General features: G+C 35.2%; 1 protein-coding gene across 1 annotated transcript in view; it reads right to left on the reverse strand.

The window, feature by feature from the left end:
* Positions 1–24,379, reverse strand: part of CCDC178 (coiled-coil domain containing 178) — a 280,932-nt gene that overhangs the window by 47,686 nt on the left and 208,867 nt on the right. The gene's annotated exons all lie outside the window — the stretch shown is intronic.

Genomic DNA, 24,379 nt, shown 5'->3' on the forward strand with positions numbered 1-24,379 from the left:
ATGCTTCTGTGGGCCTGGCTACATCAGTTTTTTTCATGGGTCTTGACTCTTTAATTAGTATAAAGGTAAATTAGTTCACCCTTTCCAAGGTTATGACTAATCTCTTTGGTAAAAAAGATAGAAGCGAAATAAAAATTCATTGATTTTTACTTATATTTATCTTAAGCTTGGTGCTATCAAAATGGTTGGATCACATGACATTATTTTACTTTTATATACATTATGTTTTATAATGAAATGACTATATTGGCACACACACATAATCTTATAATAAAAGGATATGGTTGGTTTTCACACTACATTTTATATTATGATAAGTAACTAAGTTAAAAGATGAATCTCTGCTTGTAACAAAAACTGATTTAATGGAGGATTATTTGATCTTCCATCAGTGTGCGAATAGAGTATGAACCATGAAAGAGACAACCTTGCTCTACAGGTATAGAAACAGTTGAAAGACAAGCTATTCAAATAATGTGTCAATATTGCACTTCCCCAAGAAAATCCAAGATTATTCATATGCATGCAACGACCTGGCCAATGATATAACCACTCTTAGTTATACATGCTTATCTACATCAAGATCACATTTTATAAGACAGCACAATTGATTTAAAAAAATCATGTTTGTGGAGAAGTAGTTCTGAAATGGTGGAGTAAGGATCTCTGAAAATATGCTCCTCTGTGAAAGCAAAATTTTCCCCAAAACAGATTTTACAGAACTCTGAAAATTAACCAAATCTTGTAATAATCTGAGGAGCATCCATTCAAGGAAAATGGCTCAATTTAAGTAAGAACATCAGGTTTTGTGACATTTCAGCTTACCCTATTCCCATTCTCTTATGTGCAGTTCCTCACACACCTAGAAAATTGACAATTTTGAAACTACAGCAATTGTGACAATCAATTATCAAACACTAAAGGCAACAGAATGGGTTTGAAGCTCCTTCAAAAGTCCCATTCTAGAGATTTGTCACTATTTGACCTGCCTGGAAACTCTCTGGAAAAATTCCATCCTTAGGACTTGTCTTTATTTGACAAGACTCACATCTTAATCGGTGTGAACAAGACCTTCCCCAGGACATTTGACTAAAACAATCCGTGGCAACTGTTTAACACCTAAGTTACCAGAGGTGATGATACCTACTGGGGCCAGCAAAAAGCTGACCAAAAAGCTTAAAGGGAAAAAGTGGAAAATGAGATATCTTTGGAGGGTCTTAGAAAATTTCTGATAGAGTACTGGGAATCTAGAAGGCCACACCAATGTGCAGGGCTATGCACATGCCCGAGACACATGACGAGGTTCCAGTGTCTCCACTCTATCTTTGGAGACTCTGCAAAGGCAGGAAGTGAAGGTAAAGAAGAGTTGTAAACTGCCAGATTGTTAAATGCACACCCTTCCCCACACAGAGTCCCCTGGCAATTACTGTTTCATTGGTTCAGGCATTTAAAGAACTTTGTCAAATCATTAGAGAACCACTGACTGAGCTGAGGCTTCAGTGGCGGCACATGACGAAGAATACAGACTTTGCACAATTAACCCAGGAAAATCACAAAACAAACAAATAACAGCAGCAGCAGAAATAACAACACGTACCAACAACAACAAACTCTGGGGAGAAGAGGAATTTGATTCTCAGAGTTGACACATTATAGTACTAAAAGTGTCCAGTTCACAACAAAATAATGAGATATGGAATGAAACAAGAAAGTATGACTCATCGGCAATAACAAGCAGCCAATAGAAAAAAATCAAAGAAAGCTCATATGTTGGGTATCTTAGGCAAAAGTTTAAATCAGCTATTGTAAGTATGTTCAAAGAACTAAAAGAAACAATACTTAAAAATGTAAGGAGTGTATGAGATGATGGTAGACCAAATAAATCAATAAATAACATAGAAATTATTAAAAGAACCAAGCAGAAATTCTGGAGTTGAAAAGTACAATGATGGAAATGAAAAAGTCATAGGAGGGGCTCAACCACAGATTTAAAGTGGCAGATGAAAGAATCAAGTATTCTTAAGATAGGTCAAATGAGATCATTCAGTATAAATAACAAAAAGAAAAAGAATGAAGAAAAATGAACCGAGCCTCAGAGACCTGTGGGCAACCACAAAGCGTATCAACATATGTGTAATAGGAGTCAAAGAATCAGAGGCAAGTCAGAAATGGGCAGAAATAGTATTTGAAGATATAATGGGCAATGATTTCAAATTTTGAAGAAAAATAATCTATACATCCAAAGCTTGGCAAACCCCAAGCAGGATTAACTAGATATCCACACCTACATACACCATAGTTAAACTATTGAAAGACAAAGAGAAATTTTTTTTAAGTGAGAAAAATGATTAATTACATACAAGGGATCCTCAAAAATATGAACAGCTGGCTTGTCATCAGAAACCATGGAGGACAGAAGGAAGACATATCCTAAGTGCTGGAAGAAGAATGTTAACCAAGAATTCTACATCGGTAAATTTATCCTTCAAAAATGCAGTTAAGACATTCTTAGATGAGCCCTGGCTGGTGTGGCTCAGTGTATTGAGTGCAGGCCTGCAAAACTAAAAGGTCGCCAGTTTGATTCCCTGTCAGGGCATATGCCTGGGTTGCAGGCCAGGTCCTCAGTAGGGGGCTCATGAGAGGCAACCACATAGTGATGTGTCTCTTCCCCTCTTTTTCCCTCCTTCCCCCTCTCTCTAAAAATAAACAAATAAAATCTTTAAATTTTTTAAAAAGACATTCTCAGATGAAGAAAAACTAAGAAATTTGTTTGTTTTTATTTTTAATTTTATTTTTCTGGAAGACTTGTTCTAGAGAGTATCTTTCAGACTGAAATAAATGCACACTGGACAGTAACTCGAATTTAAATGAAGAAATAAAGAGCATAGTAAAGGTAACTATATAGGTAAATACAAATGGCCATGAATTTTATTTTTGTTTGTAATACTTTTCTTCTACAGAATTAAAAAACAACTGCATACAGAATTATTAAATAGGGTTGATGGGCTTATAATATAGAAAGATGTTATTTGTATGACAGAAACAGCAAAAAGGAGGAAGGTGGAACAGAGCTTATTGGAGCAAAGTTTTTGTATAATATAGGAATAAAGTTAGTATTAATCCAGATTATATTATAAAAAGATATTAGCTGTAACCTTCAGGTAGCAACTAACAAAATATCTCAAAAACATGTAAGAAGTGTTAAGGGAATTACACTAGCACAGAAATTATATATATTTAACAAAGAGGAATGCAGAATGGGGGATCAGAAAGTAGAACAGAGGAACAAAAGGATATAAAACACAGAGGAATTATAGCAAAATGACAGATGCAGAAAAAGTACTTGACAAAAACCAACATCTTTAATGAAAAAACAAAGCACACAATAAAATAGGGGTAGGAGGTAAATTCTTCAGTTTGAGAAGGGCCATCCACAAAAGTCCCCAGAGCTAATATACTTAGCGGTGAAAGATGTTTTCCCACAGTCAGGAAAAACACAAGAATGTCCATACTTCTACTGAACATTGTACTAGCAGTTTAGGCCAGGAAACAAACAAAGACTTTCAGTTTTGAAAAAAGAAATTAAACTGTATGTGTTCACAAAGGAGAGATGACGTATAGAAAAATATCTAAAGAATCCATAAAATAACTAGTAGAACCAATAAATAAAGGTTCTAATAACCTTCCTTATATTGAAAAACACAAGAGGAATAAATAAAAATCAGTGATGTTTCTTTCTATACACTAGGAATGAAAAGTCTAAAAATAAAATTAAGAAAGCACCTGCATTAAAATTATATCAAAAAGAAAATAATTTGAAATAGTTTTAATGAAAGAAGTGCAAATTTTATATTCTGAAAATGACAAACATTGTTGGAAGTAATCTAAAAAATACTTAATAATAAAAAAACATCTTATGTTCATGACTCAGAAGACTTAATATTGTTAAGATGGCAATGTTCCTCAATTCGATCTACACATTCAACAAAATCCCTATTAAAAAGCCAAATTACATTTTTTAAAAAATTGACAAGCTGTTCCTAAAATTCATGTGAAAATGCCAAGCACCCAGAAGAGTTAAAACAATCTTGCCAAAGAAGAAAAATGTTGGAGGACTTCTGATTTCAAAACTTACTACAAAGCAGTGTGGGGTTAATAAAAGGATGAACACATAAGGACAAGAATGGAATTGGGGTCCAGAAAGACACCGCTACATTTATGGTCAATCGAATTTGAGAAAAGTGTCAGGATAATTCAATGGAGGACAGAACACTTTTCTCCACAAATGGTGCTGGGACAACAAAACATCCACATAAAAAAGAATAAAGTTGATACCCTAACCTTATACCATACAAAGAAAATTAAATAAAAACGAGTGATATCAAACTTAAGAGTTAAAACTATAAAACTCCTAGAAGAAAATCTTTATGATTTTGGATTAGTCAAGGCCATCTCAGATATGATGCCAACAGTATTTAGAATACATAAGGAACTCATATGTCAATAAAAAGGCAAATAACCCAATTAAAAAATGGTTGAAAGACTTGACTAGACATAATCTCCAAAGAAAATACGTAAATGATGAATGAACATACGAAATAATGCTAAACCTCATTAGTAATATGGGAAATCAAAATCAAAAGGGGATATATCACTGAGATAGCCAAACGATTACAACAGAAATAAAAGTGCTGGGGAGGATATGGAGAAGTCAGAACCCTCACAATTGTGCTGACAGGAAGTTACAAGCCCATGTTACCACGCGTTTAATTATCAGCTTTCTCATACTCATCTTTGTGTGGAGGGCAGGAGCAGTCCATCTTGCTTTCACAGTGCTGGAAACAGGCATTTAGTAAATACTTTTGAGTTCATGAGTACATGAATGAAGGGTGAGTAAATGAATGAGTGAATGAAAGTTGAAAGGCAAATATCATCAAAGGCTGGTGTGTGCATGAGATTAAGATAATCTAGATTTATTCTCTAAAGAGACTGTGCAGCAAAAGTGGATAAAGTAAAAAAAAACACAAAAAACATTCCTTTTATATAAATATTTCTAAGGCTGCCACAGAGAAAACCCATTTGAAGAACATACGTCTCTTTTTTTCTCCTAGGTTGTCCGAGACATCTGTGATCATTAATTTAGCTTCCAGACAACCAGCCTGGGAACATGAGGCTACAGAAACATATTGTTTCTCTAGTTTTACACAGAGTATATTTCCCACTATTGATTAGTAAGCAAAAGAAAGGAAAAAAAATTACTAAGCAGTGACACTGTGACAGGCACTGTGAAAGATGACTTATTTATATTATTTAATTTGATTATCTCAATTCCATTAAATTTTTTCCCCCCAATCCTCTCTATTTACAGTGAAGAAAACTGAGACTCTAGGTTGATTTAATTTTCCCAATGTCGTAATGTATATAAATCAAGAGACATGATTTTAACTCCTCTGTTTAACATCAAAACTCATAAGTACTTTTTGTAATCAAGTAAGTTTAGGCTTAACATTAGTCCAATATATATTTGAGTACTGAAGACCCTGAGAATCATGCATTTCATCATCCTCTTAACTGCGAGATTACATTCAATATCTGGTGTTCCTAACCAGTCTCTATATTCCCCCCATTAAAAAATTGCAGTCTGTAGGGGCACTCACTTTAGATGCAATATGGTTCCAGCAGCAAAGGGGTCTGGGAAATGTTGGCCTCTCTGCGTAACTCTGTGTAGCCTCAGGCTTGGCTGACTACCCAGAAACCCTGAGCCCAAAGATAAACATCGTGCCCCCAGAAAGGAAGTTAATGAATGTTTAGAGTGTGATAACTGCCTGATGTTATCTGTTAACTTAGGAATGCACTGTTCTTTCTGCTGCTCTACAGGACCACCCACCGTAAGGTTTTACTATTAACCCCCTATAATAAGAGCCCCTCTGCTGGGTGGTGTGGATTCTTCCTGGTCTGCTGGCACTGAAAACAATTGCTTTGCCCATAGAGGTAAGTTTCTCCTATTAAAGCTCATGAGTTTGAATAAGGCTATATGTCAGTTCTTCAGAATCCATCCTGACTTTAGACTTTCCCTCAACATAGTCTTAAAAATAAACCAATAGAGTAGTGCTTACATTTTTCTTAGATAATAAAGGATTTCATAAAAATAATCCAGCCACAGTGTAAAACTTCCTGAGATTCATACATTACTTTTCTTAGTCCACTAAGAATAATTGATTCCCTTAAAGTACAGACAAGGTTTGTATTTGTAACACCCATAGTCCAATTTTACTTCTGTTTTTAAAGTCTAAAACAACCGTGAATGCATGTGAATATCTTTATTTTCTTTCAAGCAATTGGTGATTCCATAGGAACCTCAACTGTTGGGAGGGTTTTCCATTTTGTAAATCAGGGAACGTTTAACGTTGAAATCACACACTGAGTTTTCCCACCATGACAGCACTCTAGCAGTCTCCTCATTCCTGCCTACAGGGCAACCTATGACAACCAGCCGTTTTTCTTATTTCCTAAATAAAACAACACTAGTTAATTCACTGACGTGCATTTCAGGTTGTAGGAACTAACTCTACACACGAAACCTTAGTGTGCATGAGTCTTAGTGTGAAGTGCACTCAGGACACTGGGCACAGCACCTGCAGACATGGCCGCTGAGCATGCATGTTCGTGAGGCCCTACTGCAAAGCAAGCAGTGTAAGGATGGTTTTGTGATTTCTCACGTAGGGTTCCGAGACTGCTGGCGTCCCAAAGCCACTGCCATCTATCTGGAGGCTCAGAAACAGCAACTAACAATAAATGTGCTGAATTCGTAAGTGCAAGAATTGAAGTGAAAGGAAAATAGAGAAATACAAACCTTACCCAGATGTGACAAAAGACAAAAGACAGTGATATTGGTAGAACCAAAATGTAAAACATTTTGATCTGATGTATCTTCTTGCAGATGGGCCTTCTCTACACCAAGCAGTTCTTAAAAGGCAAAATTGCTTATTTCTCCTGTGTTCTGAATCTTTTTTCTATCAATTTTATTTTTCTCATATATTTCATTCTCATTGCTACTGGCTCTTTCAGTTTCTCTCTCTCTCTCTCTCACACACACACACACACACACACACATATTTTTAAGATTGTGTCTATGTTAAAAAAGTAACAAAAATTCCTTCCTTGATAATTGGTCTGCAATGACAAAGTTTTCATCCTCTTGCTTTCAATTCTTTTTAATCCAAGCTTCTTGAAAGTAACCCCAAATATGTCTATTTGGCATAAAAATTATTTTAGGCTGGTTAATTTTAAGAAAAAGCAGATGGGGAGAAACTTCGAAAACCAAGTCAAAATTACTCTTTGTAAAAATACATTTACAGAGTAAGGAAACTCTTCATTTGAACAGATGTCTCCTTTGCTGTACCAGGAAGAGGAGGATGCCCTTAGCCACCACTGCTAATGCTATACAGAGTCTAAGGCTATTCAGAGTCTCTAAAAGACAGACATGCCCTGGCTGGTGTAGCTCAGTGGATTGAGTGTGGGCCTGTGCACCAAAGGGTTGCTGGTTTGATTCCCAGTCAAGGCACATGCCTGGGTTGCAGGCCAGGTCAGGTCCCAAGAAGGGGAGCACATGAGGCAAGTACACATTGATGTTTCTCTCCCTCTCTGTCTCCTTCCCTTCCCCTCTAAAAATCAGTAAATAAATCCTCAAAAAATTTTAAATAAAAAATAAAAGACAACACAGAGAAGTCAAAATATGGAATTTAAAAATATGTTCAAGTAATCTGTCTATAAAAAGGCAGGAAAAAGAAAACAGAGTAATGAAAAACAGAAAGAACAAATAGAAAAAAACAAGATAATAATATGGCAGACTTACGTACTAACTTACCAACAACTGCATTAAATACAAATGGTCTAAATACACCAATTACAATACAGAGATAGGCAGAGTAAATTTTTTAAAATATGACATAAGTACATGTCTACAAGTTACTCATTCCAAATATAACAATACATGCAGGTGGGAAGTAAAAGGATGGGAAAATAATGTCACATGAAAACATGAATCACAGGGAAGCAGGAGTAACTATATTAATATCAAACAATATAGGTTTCATTGCAAAGAAAATAATCACAATAATAGAGGAATATTATATAATGTTAAAAGAAGTAATCTACCTAAATTCACCTGGGCCAAAAAAACAGTTGTGAAATACAGGGGTGAGCAAAAGTAGGTTTACAGTTGTGAGTATGTGAAACATAAAGTTTATTCTTGTGTTATTAATTGTTGTTTTATTTTCCATACAGACAACTAAAACTTAATTGTGCTCACCCGATATGTGAAGAAAAAGCATATAGAGAGAAGAACTAGAAAAATGAACATTACGGTTACAAATTTCAACACTTCTCTCAATAATTTATACAATTATACAAAAACTCAGGAAAGAGAACTAAACAGCATCACCAACCAACAGGATTTAATTGACATTTATAGAACATCCCACCTAACAATAGCAGAATACAGTTTTTTTTAAGTTTCCATGGAACATATATGATAGACCACATGCTGAGTTATAATAAATATCTCAACAATTTTTTAAAGATTGATATCATACCATATATGTTCTTCAACCACAATGAAATCAAATTAGAATTCCATAACAGAAAAATCTGTCAACACTTGGAAAGTAAACAATGCATTTTGAAATGACTCATAGGTCAAAGAGGAAGTATCAAGGGAAATTTAACTTTCTGAATGAGAATAAGAATGCCACATATCAAATTTGTGAGGCACAGATAATTCAGTGCTGAGAGGGAAATTAATAGCACCGTGTATACATTAAAAGAAACGAAATCTCTCAAATAATAATTTTAGCTCTCCTGCCTACTCAAAAAATTGAAAAAATAAGGGCTAAATAAGTGGAAAGCAAATGGAAAGAGAACCCTCCCCCAGAAATTAAAGATAGTAAACACAGAAAAACAGTAAAGAAAATGAATGAAATAAAGAGGTAGTTATCTGAAAATATCAGTAAAATTAGCAAACATTTAGCAAGGCCGACAAGGAAGAAAAAGGCACAGATCACTAATATCAGAAGTGAGACAGGGGATATCTTTACAGACCCTGCTGAGACCAAAAGAATGATAAGGAAATACTATAAGAAAACTCTGCAAATTACACAATCAAATTTTACAACCTAAATAAAACGAACCAAGTTGTTCATTCTCAATAAGTATAGGGTGCCACAATTCACACACTATGAAACATTTCACTTACTCAATAATTATGTAATTATTATTTAATCATCTTTCCATTATACATTTATGCATTCAACATGTTATTTGAATAATACTTCTGATATAAAGCACATTCTGAATATATGAATATGAAAATGAATAATATACTATTCTTGTTAAAACTCAAGGAGTAGGCATCTCCTACCAAGAGGCTATGGAACATAATATGTGCTTATTTAAGCTCAGTTGTTTGGGAATGCACGAATGAACATGAGGTAGAATGCCTAAGACAGGTACAAATCAAACTCCCATGAGTTTGGGAGAAGAAAGCTCAGTTCTTCTAAGGTGCAGGGAAGAATGTTTATAATGGCAGAAGAAGTAGCCTTTGACCTCTGGCTTGATATAGAGTTGGGTTTGGAGGGGAACATCCTCTGAGTCAGTATGAAGAGGCTGAGCTGAAGCACATGGGCAGACACAAAGCCCAGAGTATAAGTTAAAAAACTTGGCCAAAGAGAACAAGTAAGAAGAAAGAATGAGTGAAGTTCAAGATTTAGCTTGTACCTCATCTGGTGGAAAAAAGGAAGGATTTAAAAAATAGGAAAAATGTATATTCTGTTCTTTTTAAAGGTTGATTAGAAATTGAAATTTCAAAGATTCATTGAAGTTCATTTCGTTTGCCAGCAGTGGTAGTGGCAATGGGGATTTACATGCCCTACAAATCTATTTCTTAAATAGTTATGTGTCACTTTATATTTATTTCCCAAGTCACTGAACTTCATTCCAACTAGAAACAGGCACAAAAATGTCAAATGTGGTAGAGACAGACCTAAACTCATCTGCAACTTAAAAGGATACCCATAGGACTTGTCATGTTTTCATAATTTCTATATAATTTACATTTATTAAATATGTAGCTCAGTAAAGTCACATATAAAGAAAATATTAAAAAGAGGAAATACTTGTAATTCTCCTTATGCCTTATTTTGAAACTTATTCCTTGTTTCTTTAAATAATTTATTGAATTATTTATTTTTTTCAATTTTTGCCAGACCTCGTACTAGGCACACAGTATAAAAAAAGACCAAGACATGTACTATCACCAAGAACATCAGTAGTTCCATAACACACGGTTGTAGAAGCACTAGACACAGTGTGAATGTATGTCAGAGAGAGAAAAGAACCAGAGAAAGCCTTATGGAGGAGGTGATACTTTCACTGAGACTCAAAAAGTAATTCAGACGACAGAAATTGGATGGGGTGGGGCGTTCTAGAGAAGGGGAGGCATGAGCAAAGGCCCAGGGTAACCATGCTGCATAAAGGAGAACTGCACATGACCCAGCAATGCTGGAGTATGAAGCATAAAGACAGCATAAAGACCATTGCTCACGATAAAAAAGGGAGTCTGGCGTGGGTCAGATTATTGGGAGAGTGTGGACTTGCAGGGTCACTGAAGGGCTGTAAACTGCTGTGAGCGGGGAGGTTTAGAAACTGTTCATCCCAGCCACAGGGAGGCCACACAGGAAGCTATAGGGGTAACCCCAAGGAAAAGTGATAAATACATAAACTAGGATAATGATAATAGTGATAGTGAAGAAAGACAATAGATTCAAAATGTGTTCAGCAGGTAAATTATAAAGACTTAAAATTGTGCGTGGGATAGTGAGAAAGTGGAGTCAGTGAAGACAAGCAGCTCTCCATAGTGATAACTGGGTCAGTGACAGCATGGCCACATAAAAGAAAAAATAATAATAAACCTCAGAAGCAACAGAAGTTAAGAGGAACATTCAGAGTTGGGCATTTTCTGTTTCAGGTGCCTATAAAATTTCTACTTGATGTTCACTGCTTGAGAGATATTAAAGTCTGAAGCTCAGGAAAGAAACCTGGTGGGGATAAAGATCTGAGAGTCATTACCTATGTATATGATACCATGAGGGTGGATAGGAGCACCCAGAAACTACAGAGTGGAGAGAGCAAACGAAATCCCAATGTTTACGTTTGAGTGGAAGAAGAGTCTGTGTAGGAGAGTAAGAGTAATGCATGCAATGTCAGGGAAGATTCAGGAGAGAATAGTTCTTTGGGGATGGAGAGGGTGCCAGTGGAATAATGAATAGCACCTGCTATGGTGTGAATGTTTGTCTTCCCCTGAAATTCATATGTCGACATCATAACCACCAAAATGATAATACTAGGAGGTGGTGTCTTGGGAGGTACTTAGGTCATGAGGTTGGAGACCTCATGAATGGGAGTAGTGTTCTTATAGAAGAGATGCATAGAGCTCCCTTGCTCTTCCCGTCACAGGAGGACACGGCGAAAAGGAGCTTGCCATGAACCAGGAAGAGGGTTCGCACCAGAACGCGACCATGCTGGCACCTTGGTTCTGGACTTCCCAGCCTCTGGAGCTGTGAGAAACACATTTCCATTTTTTATAAGCCACCCAGTCTGTGGTATTTTGTCCTAGTAGCCTGAATGGACTAAGAGAACATCCCACACATAAGAACATCAAACACAATAGAAAAGCCCTGTAAGATAGTGATTGAAGTGTAGTGGGTGCCCAATCAAAATAATTTTTCTGCAAAATTATGTTATTTAACAAAAGCACCAAGGCATTAATAGAAGGTGTCGCTTTTTGGGATGAGACTAAAAGTAGTAGGCTCAATATCATACTGGTTATTTGAATTCCTAAGTTCCCTTTACTGAGACTCTTGAGAAAGCAGATGGTATATTGGTATATTTTGAAAATCAATTTTTTCTAGTACATTTCCTCACAAAAACTCCAAAATCATATTTTGAAATACTTTTGTTCTTGAGAAAATTTCCAGTGACCTAGCATTGTAAGTTCCTTGTTCATTCTTTAGAACAAAGTCACAGAATTGAAAGGGTTTACTTATTTTTTTTAATATACTTGACTGATAAGTACTTCTTTCTTTAAAAGTGTCTTTCTTGCCATCCTGACAGTGGGGAATTCTAAACTTGCTTTCAATGGTCCAGTCCAGGATGTTCACGCCCTCTTCATCCTCAGGAAGTTTATGAAAATATTTAAATATTTAAATCGGATCTTCTACTCTCAGCTTCTTCATGGAACCATGTTAGGGACCAAGAGGGCAGTTATATTTTAAGACTGTTTAGTAAGAACGTGTATTGGATTTTAAATTTTTCAAAAAGAAAACTAGACTAGTCTCTTCATTAAACCATGACTTATTAGTAGAAGTGATGTTTTATCCATGTTTTAAAATGCAGAACCATTATTTGAAGTAACCTAGACGTGGAAGCCAGAGGCAGAAGTGTTGTTGCCATGTAACAGAAATGCTGAAATCTGTGATCTTCACATAAAATAGGGGTCCATGCTATCTACTGAATAGCCTGAATTCTTTTCACTTCTCTCTTCACTGAGGAGCCAGTGGCGCTTTACTTTTATTGCAAACTATGCAGAAATTAGAATTGACCAGAAAACCGCTCTCTATTTTTTTGAAGAAAAGCATGATCATTAAAGGCCCCTACAGCTAGCAAAGGAAAAGTAGGTCATATTACCAGAGCAAACAGTTACAGATACTTTATTTCTAAAAGTTTTATTTTATGACAAGATCTAAAATGCTGGAGATTCAACATGGTTGCATTAACCAGAGTCAAATAAAACAGAAGTAAGGATAAAATTGTAAGACTGGGCAAGAAATGTCATGTTTCAAAATTGCATACATGCATCAGGAAAGCTTGGAGTTAGACTACAAAATGAAGGTTGCGTCATAAAAGTTTATGATGTATAATTACATATCTGTAATTTTCTCTTATATCTTTGAAATATTGGTCTTTATTTCACTTACTGATTTTTTTCTTTCATATTAATATGTCAATAAATTAGATATACTTATTAAATTTTTAAAAAGATTTGGGCTTCCACTTCTGACTCGTTGCCTGGAAAGGTATTCTAAGAGACCATCTGCTGTAGAATAACTAAAACCTAGAATGGCACATTCTTTGGAACATTGTCTCCTAGGAGGTAGTGAAGGCTTCCAGGAATCTCTCCTACTCCCTTAAAAAAAAAACGAGCAGGGATCAGAGCAACAAGAAACGGGGGCTGGTGAAAAGCCTGAGTCAGTAGTTGAGGAGAAGGGCAAAGTCACCTAAGAAGAGATGCTGTTAGAATCATTGCTGTCTGGAAATGGGGGTTTAAGACAGATTAAAGGTGGAGAAGGGGTCACTAGGACCCCCACATACTTCTGTCTAAAGGAGCAAGCTCCACATCGTCTGGGAGGAATATGTGATTCATTCTCAATATATAGCAAAGTATTCCCACTTGTAAAGTGTAAGCGATGATCTCACAGTCAAGGAGTACAAAGCAAACAAGAGCTCAAGTCAGACAAGACAGCAGGCAACATATCTGGAATGTCAAAAGCTCAGATTTTCAAACTATATTAAATATTAACTACATTTAATAAACTACAACTATAGTTTAACTATATTTACTAATTAACTATTAACTATATTTACTAAACTATATTTAATACATATATTAAAATGTAAAGTTTACAATCACGAAGATGACCAGGCAAAAGAGAATATTAAGAATAAACCAAGAGAAATAACAATAAAATGAACAGAACTTCTAGGAATATAATATACAAATCTTCAAACATTTCATGGGTTGAGAAGTGATATGAAGAAATATGAAGGCTGGAATAAGAAAGGCTGAGACATTTATAATTGATGTAATAGAACGAAAATGAAAGAAAGAGATAACCTTTTCAGTCTCTTCACATGTCCGAACACCAAAAAGATGAGCTAACAAATCACATTGGGTTCATGCCTACAGTGTAATTAGAAGACAGAGAGACTAAAAACCCCAATGTCCGTGAAAGCAGGGGAGTACATTTCCAAAGCCCGGCAGAGCCAGGTCTGGTGTGCGCACTGGAATGAAGCAGTGAGCAGTGACAGTACAGAAGACTGGAACAGGCTCGGGGGGCGGGGGGGGCTAACAGAGACAGCATTGCCAAGGGTTTACCCTCAGAGGAGCGGGATCTTTTTGAATAAAAAATACCTGCAGAAGATTTGATACATGATGGTTCCAATACGTGCTACTACATATGTGGAACCTGACGCGGCAGTTTTGGAGAGGCAGGTTCCAGGGTGAGAGAGAGCACCATAAAAGGCAGGTGCATCCCTTGGTGGAAGAATAGAAGACAATGGCGAAAGACAGTGCTCTTACAAAATTGAAGTCTCCGAAGATAAAAATATACATCAATGGAACAGAACTAAACTGTATGACAATGACCCAAGGATACTTTTCTGAAATGAAAAATTTCAGTTTCTAAAAATGTTACTCTACCCACGGAAAAGGCACACAGTGTATACTGGGAGAATAGCCCCAGCAGGGTCACCTTCTAGATACATATGTTAGCAAACCAATATATTTCATAGATAAAGTAAATCATCCTGTGGGCAAAAAATCCAAATCACTTAGCAAGGAAAGGAAAACTAGTAAGCTTCTCAATAACAATATGTAGAGCAAGACAACAACAGAGCCATTCTTTAAAGATGTCTTGAAAAAAGCAAGTATGAGCCAGCTCTGTCCTGCTGGTATCGAATCTATACATGCAAGGACTCGAAGTAGCACACGGCGAGCCCTTCCCGGGGAAAATGCCAGAGGACAGGATTCTTCCGCCCGGAAGTTGACTTGGGGAATTGTGGTAAGGTAGTCAGCATTAAATATAGGCAGTAATTGTAGACCTAAGACTAAAATGAAGTGATAATAGGATGAAAAATAATATAAAATACTATCGGCCCTGAAGTCTTGAAATAACACAATTTTAAACAGAGAATTAAAAGAAGAAAGGAAAAAGTATAATAATCTCAATGATATTCACTGGCAATAGGTACAAGTAAAACATAGTATTTAAAACTGTCGGAATGAATAGAAGGCCAACTAACATTTTTAGAAACTACAATTTACCAAAATGAAGCAGTAGAGGCAGGAATTTAAAAATACACATATCCATATAAAAAATTTGAAGGTTTTTCAAAGCTCATCAAGCAAAATAAACAGCCACCTTGTTGATATTTTGACAGAGGAATTCAAACAGGCTTTTAAATTCCATATAATCCCAAAGCCACTATTCTTTTCAAAGCTTTGAAAAATAAGACAAACTTAGAAATCTTTTTATGCAGTGAGCATAACACTGATATATAAAATTTTAAAGGCTGTCCAAATAGAAAACTGTAGAATAATCTTCAGTCCTCAGGTTTGGGTGCTAATTAGTTTTTTTAATCATAATTTCATATAAAATAAATTGTCAGGATATAATTCAAAAGTTGTCATATTTTCCAGTATATATTTTTAATCTACACCAAGAAAACAATTCTGAGGAATAACCAAACCTCTGAAATCATATTAAAAAATAAATTATAGCATAACGCTAAAGCTCAAACTTTTTAGTAATTATATATATATGATATTTTAAAAAGAAGATTGCTTACTAGAGTCATATCCAACACCTTTTGTCCCTTCATTTCTCACCATTATGTTATTTCAGCATAATAAAACATGTAACTATCGAAATCATATGGTACTATCCAATATACTAGAAGAAAGCAAAACAAAATTACATTTAAAGATGCTTAGAAGGTTAGTTAAGACTTTGGAATTAGTATGTCGAGTTTTCTAGGTTGATATGCTTTTAACTATATATTATTTAAGAAAATAAATTACTTGACTTAGAAGAAAATAAATGACTGAACCTTTCAACTCTAAATTTCCTAATCTGTAAAGTGGCAATAATAATACTTCTACATAGTATTGCTATGGGGATTAAGACGTGTATTTACAAAACTTGTATAGGACTGATGCCTACAGCACTTAATAAATGATCTACTGTTGATAATGTCATAGTAAATGATAAATAAAAGGTAACTTAAGATCTATGCCTACATTTTATCTTGGGTATTCACAGTGACTCTCTAGTATTAACCACAGTGCTGAGCATATAGAAGGTTCTTATTAAATATTTGTTAGCTAACAATTTAAAGAGTTGTTAAATATTTACTTTGTTGGGTCCTGAGCGGAGTGAATAAAGGAACAAATAATACATTCAATTTTATCTCATCTCATAAGAATCTTAGAGTCTAACACATGAAACTATGTGTCAAAAGTTTAATCTGATTTGCTTTGGCCCTATGTGTATGAATTCTTAGGCGTCTTGATAAAGTAATTCTATCTTACTTACAGACAGTTAAAACAGTTCAGGCTTCACATTCCCTGTAATGAAAATGCATGCCCTAACAAAGCAACGGCATCACAGGTGTAGCCTGGGAGTCACCAGATTTTCAAATAAAAGGCTTTTAATATAATATGTAGTTGAATGGTAGATGATGCTAGATTTAACAAGCATGAAATGAATGGGTATATATTAAAAACAAACCAAATTACGATGTACAAGCCTTGATTTCTAGCTGCTTGTCAAAGGAGTGACCTGTTTTTAATATTTTAACATTTTATAACTTGTGTCTAAGTTTAAAAACTTAGGGTTTTTTTTCTCCTCATACTGAGAAATCTTTGGCCAGGGACACATGACTACTATTTGGCATGTTATGTTTTAATACAAATCCATCACTCACCCTTTCAAACCACTTTCAAATTATGGATGTTTTGGTTGCCTGAACTAATTTTTGCTGGCCTTGAGAAAGACTTCTCATATCCTACTGTTTTAGTATAAAATAAGTATAGCATGCACTTATTACAAATGAAAACCTTTATAAAACAAAGCCAACTATAAGCAAAAAGAATACACTTATTTCAGAGCCTAAATGATACTTCTTAATATTTTAAATATTTTAGAAGAAAAATTTGAACAACTATTAGTAATTTATGACAATGCTACAATCAATACTTCAGTGAGAAATGAAACAATCTCTGTTTGCTATTGAAAAGCTATTTCATATACTCATTAAAAGACAATTTAAAGTTTCATTAGTAAAGATAAGACTATGTTCAGAAATGTCAAAGTGTCTTCTACAACTAATATTTGATTGACTCTCACAAAATAAATGATTCCTCACTTTAACTCAGCTCTGACATTTACATGTATGGTTAAAACATTATTTTAGAAATAGAATTGTGCTACCTTTAGTATGTAGAAATTTTTGGCAATTCCTACCAACACATAAATTATTTCATAAGCATTGTGTAACAGCACATGCAACTAACTGTCATCTGTCTTTATGTTACTTAAAAAAAATCAACTGAAAAGGCAAAGATGTCACAACTCCTTCTACTTAGTTGCTTCAGTGCTAAATTATCAGAACAGAATTAGGAGAACAAATATAAACAGTACAATAAAGAAAAAGTGAATTCAAACCTCAGGCTTATGATGTCCCAAGGCAGATACTAATGGTTCTGCTTTCTCTAAGTTCATTCTTTTTCTTCCATAGCTTCACAGCTTATGAGTCTCCTAGTTTTCACCAATATGTTATAAAGTGGTAGCCTTCAGTTTGGGAGTTTCATTTGTGTGATGTGTATGCATTTTACTAACTATGTTTGTTAAGTATGAAACTATCAGCTTCCCAAATGATAGCTCTAATTTTGCATATTTGGGGGCATAAAATATTTTTTATGGATGAAACTTTGTCTGCTTAATCCATCTGCAAGCAAGTTCTTTTTTTCTGGCCCAAATATTGCTCAAGGCCTTCAAGTGTTTCTTCATCTGTGAAATGAAAAGAGGTACTTCCAACCTAAAACGCCTTGATCTTCATGTCCCCTTGTAAGTTCAGAAATCTTTCTACAGACTTACAGACTAAGCAGCAAAGAACGCAGCACTCTGGACGCACCCTTAGCCTTCTTTAACTCTCTAGAAGGAAGGCCTAATGATGAGCTGGGTTTAGCTGTTTTTTAGTACAGTGTACTTACAATTCTTCGATGGTACTCTAAGTCAAGGGATTTGTCTTCAAGAAAAGCACTTGCTTAAATAGTAGCTATCAATTTGCTTTATATTGAAAAGGAACTTTAACCCCTCTAAATATAAAAGACCAACTTTGAAGCTTAAGGTTTGTAGGAATGATAAATCATATGTATTCACAGTTGAATTCTGTCCCCCTAAAAAGATATGTTGAAGTCTTATCCCCAGTACCTCAGAATGTGACCTATTTGGAATTAGGGGAAATCAAGGTCAAATTAGGTCAATAGTGTGGGCCCTAATTCAATATAACCAGTGTCTTTTTAAAAGGGAGAAATTGAACCCAGAGACAGACACGCAAAGAGGGCAGACACTGTGAAGATGGCCGTCTACAAGCCAATGAGCAACTAGAGCTACTGGAAGCTAGAGGAGAGGCCTGAGACAGATGCTTCTCTAGAGCCTTCAGAGAGAGCACAGCTCTTCGAACACCTTAATTTTGGATTCGTATTTTCCAGAATGGTAAGATAATCAATTTTGGTATTTCTAAGCCACACAGTTTGTAGTACTTTGTTATGAGAGCCCTAGGAAATGAAAAGATTATGCTTCAAGCATTCTGACTCAGTTTTCTAGTAATAATTTGTGATAACTACATTGTGTTATAGTAGAATATTCTAGAAGTTTCTATAAAACGAGACCTTGGCACTAGAATATTCTTCTTGCATTATGAAATAGGGCTATTCTTGAATATTTTCATAATTATGAAATGAACCATAATATAGAAATATTTATTATGCAAATGACAATTTTCCAGCTTATTTGTTTTATACCTATGTTTTTACTTACAGGTAGTTTTAGACACAAAAGGTTCTTGGAGGCTTTAAAGCAAATCATTGTATAAAAAAAATCTCTGGGAATTTTTGTTCTGTATCTTGACTATAGATTATTACTTTTGTTTATTTTTATCATAAGAGGAATTATCAAATAAAGATTTAGGATAGCTTCCTTTTTGTCAAAGGAAAGTGTAGAAGATAGGTAATGAACAAGAATGAGGTCTAAAATTATACATTATAATTTCAGAGATGTTCTTCCCATCCTTTATAGAATCTGCAGTAAAACTCTTTCTCCAACACTAAGGTCCATCCTAACATTGTAGGAATTCCTGAACTCCCCTTAGAACACAACTCCTTCTGCATCTCTATGCTACCGCCAGAATAAAATCCAGATAAATTGACACTATGACGTAAACACCAGAGAATGTCATTAAATTTATCATGACATTCAGTTCTAGTAAAAACAGTTCTGACAAGAAAACGATTAAGTATTTCTCACCACAAATTTAATAGTAATTTACTATAAAACAGACCCCCAAAAAGTTGACAAATGAAATGCAAGAGTTCACATAAGATAAATCACCTGCTTCAAAGATAGTGTATTAACTTCTTTTATAACCTAATAATTTGATTTAAAAAATTTAACACTTATTGTGTTTTTAACTTATAAAATCATGTAAAGTTGTGGAACAATATTTAGAAAATTGGAGAAATTATAAAGATATATGAGTACAAATATTTTATTTAATATGATTTAAAAAACAGCATATGATTATATACCTCACAAAGTTTAACCTAATTACCATCATTCTTTTATGTTGTTGTATATAAATGTTTATCAGTTTACATCATATCAAGGTAATTTCCATGACATTTGTCAACTTACGATTTACAGTTTGTCAGATGCTTTCATATTTAATTTTGTAGTTGCATTACATTTTACTTAACCATCTCCTAACTGTGCATTGTTCTTAAAGACTCTTGGAAGTGTTAGAGTACTTGACCAGGTGAGGAGTTGATAGTTACTACTGAGAGACAAGCTTATCTTTAAGCTAAATATAGATGCAGTGCACTCTTATTTTTTTCAGTTCTTACTCAGGGATACTTTCACTGATTTCTAGAGAGAGAGGAAGGGAGAGAGAGAGAGAGAAATATCAATGTGAGAGAGGAACATTGATCAGTTGCCTCCCACGTGTGTCCTGACCGGCGATCAAACCCACGACCTTCTGGTGTATGGGACAACACTCCAACCAACTGAGCCGCCCAGCCAGGGAAGATGCAGCACACTCTTTACTAAAGGACGGTAAGAGAATAATCAGAGGACCAGTTCTGTTCATTCTCAGCAGAATTATTTCCCTGCAGAATTCTGTTTATTTAAGAACATAACATATATAAACATTACATAATATATACTTCCTATCAAGTAGCTTTTACTAAAATAAAACTTGGTTGATGGAAATTAACTATTTTATTCATTGTAATTTTTGAGAAAAATATAGCTGGGCTTGTTTTTCCATAAGTTTGTTACATTTTTCAAGATGTGTATAATTTTGAAGGTCACATGGCAAATAGATGCTAAACATCAAATTTATGATAGAAAATTTCTTAGCTTGTAAATACTTTTTCATTAGTCTTCTGAATAGGCTTGAAAGATAAATTTCAGACATATTATTTTCATATCACAGGTAATGAAAGGCGCCCAGTAGCCTGGACTATATAAGAATAAAATGGGTCTGTAGATAATATTAAAGGAATGAGTAGGGAAGTAGAGGAGGCAACTAAATCAGCCAAAACCCAAGTCGAAAACAAACCCAAACACGTAACGTGAAGTGAACTTGGAATCCTACATAGGCAAGATGATTTACGTCAGATGAATTTTATATCTACTTAGCAACCTTGTGGATTAAGGAGCTAATGTGTCTTCTGAAATAACACATCTTATTGTTGGAGAGTAATGAGGCATTTGGACAATATGTTCATTGATGTATAAATTCACCAGAACAGGCATCGAGAAAGACCTGGAATTTCTTTATCTGTTCGCAGGCCTTGTTTGTAGCTCGCCAGTAAGACATGGAATAAGATTTCTAAAATCTGTCTATTTTATTGCATAGACTTCAGAAGTTTGGCTTTTACTGGTTACCAAATCTTTTACTCCTCACGTTCATTGTTAGAAACAAAGGGAAAGTCAGTTAAAATGTAGATACATATTAACACTGGATAAAAACCATCTCGAGAAAGAAATACAGAAATGAAAAAGCCCAGGATAGAAAATATCGTGATGTGGGGTTGGAGAGCCTTCTGACTTAGAAAGATCCTAACAATGAGCCCTCCAAAGGCTCTTTCTTGTGGAGACAGGACGAAGAAAGCCACTTGTGAAAGTTGGCTTGCCACTTTTCTATAAATCCAACTGGACCTGAATTTATGTGATGCTCCCCCTCCAAATAAATGTTTTCTAGTGACAAGAAGATTCAGAAACTGCTTCAACAGCAATAACTGGGATGGACGCTGTGTTGTAATAATTTCGATACACTTGACTAATGCAGTTATTTGCAATGAGGTTGGCTCAGTGCCCAAAGCACTGAGCAAACAAATACAGCTCGACAATTGTTTCATGCCTTCCAAGACAGCGGGAAAGATTTTTGCTCGGTCCAGGGGGGCCGGTGGTCATTGCTGCAGACTGTGGTCATCCACACCATGTCAGATATATTTTTAAAACAGTCTTTGTTAAATTCACCCATGTGCTTTATGTAAAAATGCTGGTGAGGCGCGGGTGTTTTTAATCAAATTAGTATGCAACATAAGGCAGCTGTGTATTCAAATGGGTTTTTTAGCAATTTGGTTGTTTTCCTTATAATAACAGGAAAGAACATTTTGATTTTGAAGGTGACAGAGGCAATATTACCAGAATTAAACAATCTGAATTAGCTTTTTCATGAAATGTAATATGTTTTATGCTTTTAGATGGGACGCTCCAGTGCTTGCAGATGAGTCTTCCACTGTCACAGTCAATGGCCAGGAACAGAATAAGCTCTGGAGGTAGGATTATCCTCAAATTTAATTTTTTTTAGAAGGAGCTAATGGCAAATGTTTCTAGCAAACTTTAGGTTCATCTATGTTATAACTAGAGAACCAAGACAGGATATTAAAAGAACAGATAAGTATAAAATTAGTAAACAAAGTTTGACATTTTGCTTATTCTGTGAATTTAATGCTGAAAACGAATATAATCCCTAAAATCATAAACAGCGTGCATGTCAGACAAAAGCTGCAAAATTTCATTTCTTTGTCAACTTAGGTAAATTCAGAACTCTGGTACCTAGGAGGGTAACAAAATTACACATTTAAGTTGTATGCTAACATTTCTCACTGCAGAAAGTATGCAGTCAAAACTGACTAAACAGGCAGAGAGAGGCTCTTTTTTATTATCTCAATACTTTATATGGATTGGCATTCAAAAGAGAAGTATTCAGAGTCCAGACATACCACCGTACAAATGGGAAGTTCCGGTTCCTATAAATCAAGAGGACACCAAAGCCCAGAGGAGGCTAAAAACACATATACTACTTCAGGAATATTTGGAATTCTTGAAATGAAGAGCCCCCATAACCAATTTCTTACTGTCCAAAGCTAGCATGTGTAGTTTTGAAAATGACAAGGAAGTTTTCGTGCTAGCCCCTCATAAACAAGTTGTTACATCGATCTTTGGGAAGTAGGATATTTGACTTCTTGGCGACTAGGACTGCCTATTATTAACACGTATTTGGGTAGGAAGATGGGCTGATTAATTTTGAAATTCGAAAGAGTGGCAAGCCATTTATAAACAGGGCACTGAAAAGCCCTTCCCTAAAAGGTGCATATATAGGAACTTTACAGCCTAAGGCTGGACAAATAGTGAATAATGTCAATGATTGCAGCACAGCCCAGGAGCCCTGTGATCCAGCTTCAAAAGGAATAATGTCTGTCTAATAGAATGATAAGTGCATGCACTAGGGACCACATAGATGCTCTACAAATATTAGCAAGAGCAATGTGACTAAAGCAGGCTGCTAGTGTTCTGGATGAAAAGATTTTAAAGCCATCTGGTGTCTGGACATCCGCCTGAAAATCACAGGCTTCAATCCATAAGATAATCCATTCACATAGCCCACATACTGAGATGGCTTTCCCTGCGGATTTGTTCCATTAACCCAAACCGGTCCCTGTAACCTGTGGAAAGGTCTAATGTCACCTAGGCAATAGTGAAAAAGCACTTATTTTTTATTTATGAGATATATTTTTAAGGTGATTCAAATGGTTGAGGGCTCCACTGGCAGAAAGAAAGACTGAAATGTAGGTAATATTTTGTGATTAAAACTGTATTTTCTTCTTTATGAAAAACACAGTGATGGATTAAGAATATGCTCAATCTTATGCTTTGTAAGAAAGGTAAATAACTCCAAAATGAGATTTTCAGAGACAAAAATAACATTCAAGGGGGGTTCCAACTCAATCAACACTTACTGACAATGTGTAAGATATAAGTAGAGACAAAAATAAGTTATAGAGGTTTCTGTCTTCAGAGAATATAGAATCAAAGAAGAAAAAAGCTACACAAGTGAATCAACCTATATGTACCACAAAGCAGTGCCAAAATAGTAAAATAAATGCTTGTTCTTTCAAAAAGTATTTGCACTTCAAATTAAATAATAATGTAAAATGCAGTTGAGTTACTTAAACTTATTTGGGTAACCTTTTGTAACAACATTTAATTTTAAAATTGTATTTGATTCTTTAGAGAAATATTTTGTCTGCTGGTATATAAAATAAGAGATATAGAAAATATTAAAGATGTCATTGTGAAAATATGATTTTAAAATAGTAATTTTAATACACTATTTGTGTCCTAAAACTTGAACTCTCACACCAGAATGTCTCCTTCAGAGCCAGATCATCAGAGCAAGGCACCTGGCACTCTTCCTTGCCCTTTATGTATTGTTCGTTATTCAGATTCTCCTGCCCAGTAAAAAGACAGCTCTTCCCATGACCACCCACCTCTGCCTTTCCCATTCAGATGAGCCATCTTGAGCCGAATCCACTTTACATTGAATATTCCTATGACCTGTGTCTTCAAATCAAGTAAATACAATGGATCACTGAATATTTTTCATGTGAAAGCAGTCTGATCTTATCTTTTTCGATTCTTGGTGAGTGCTGATGCTTAACTTGTAAAGGTTCTGATACAGAATGAGGCTATACGTTCTCTGATGGACAGACGCAGACTTCCAATTGCTACCTTGAATTCTCCCTGCCACTGATGTATGAGCACCTACAGGCAGAGAGTTTTACCACAAGAACTCAAGAATGCCTGTTAAATAAATGGAAAGAAGAAATTGCCTCCTTGGGCACATGTGCGTGTGCTACTCACTTGATTGAGATATCATTTCTGCCGTTATCTGGCTTCTGCCTCTATCTAGGTGA

This window comes from Desmodus rotundus, chromosome 10 (assembly GCF_022682495.2).
Source record: "Desmodus rotundus isolate HL8 chromosome 10, HLdesRot8A.1, whole genome shotgun sequence".
Taxonomy (NCBI): Eukaryota; Metazoa; Chordata; class Mammalia; order Chiroptera; family Phyllostomidae; genus Desmodus; species Desmodus rotundus.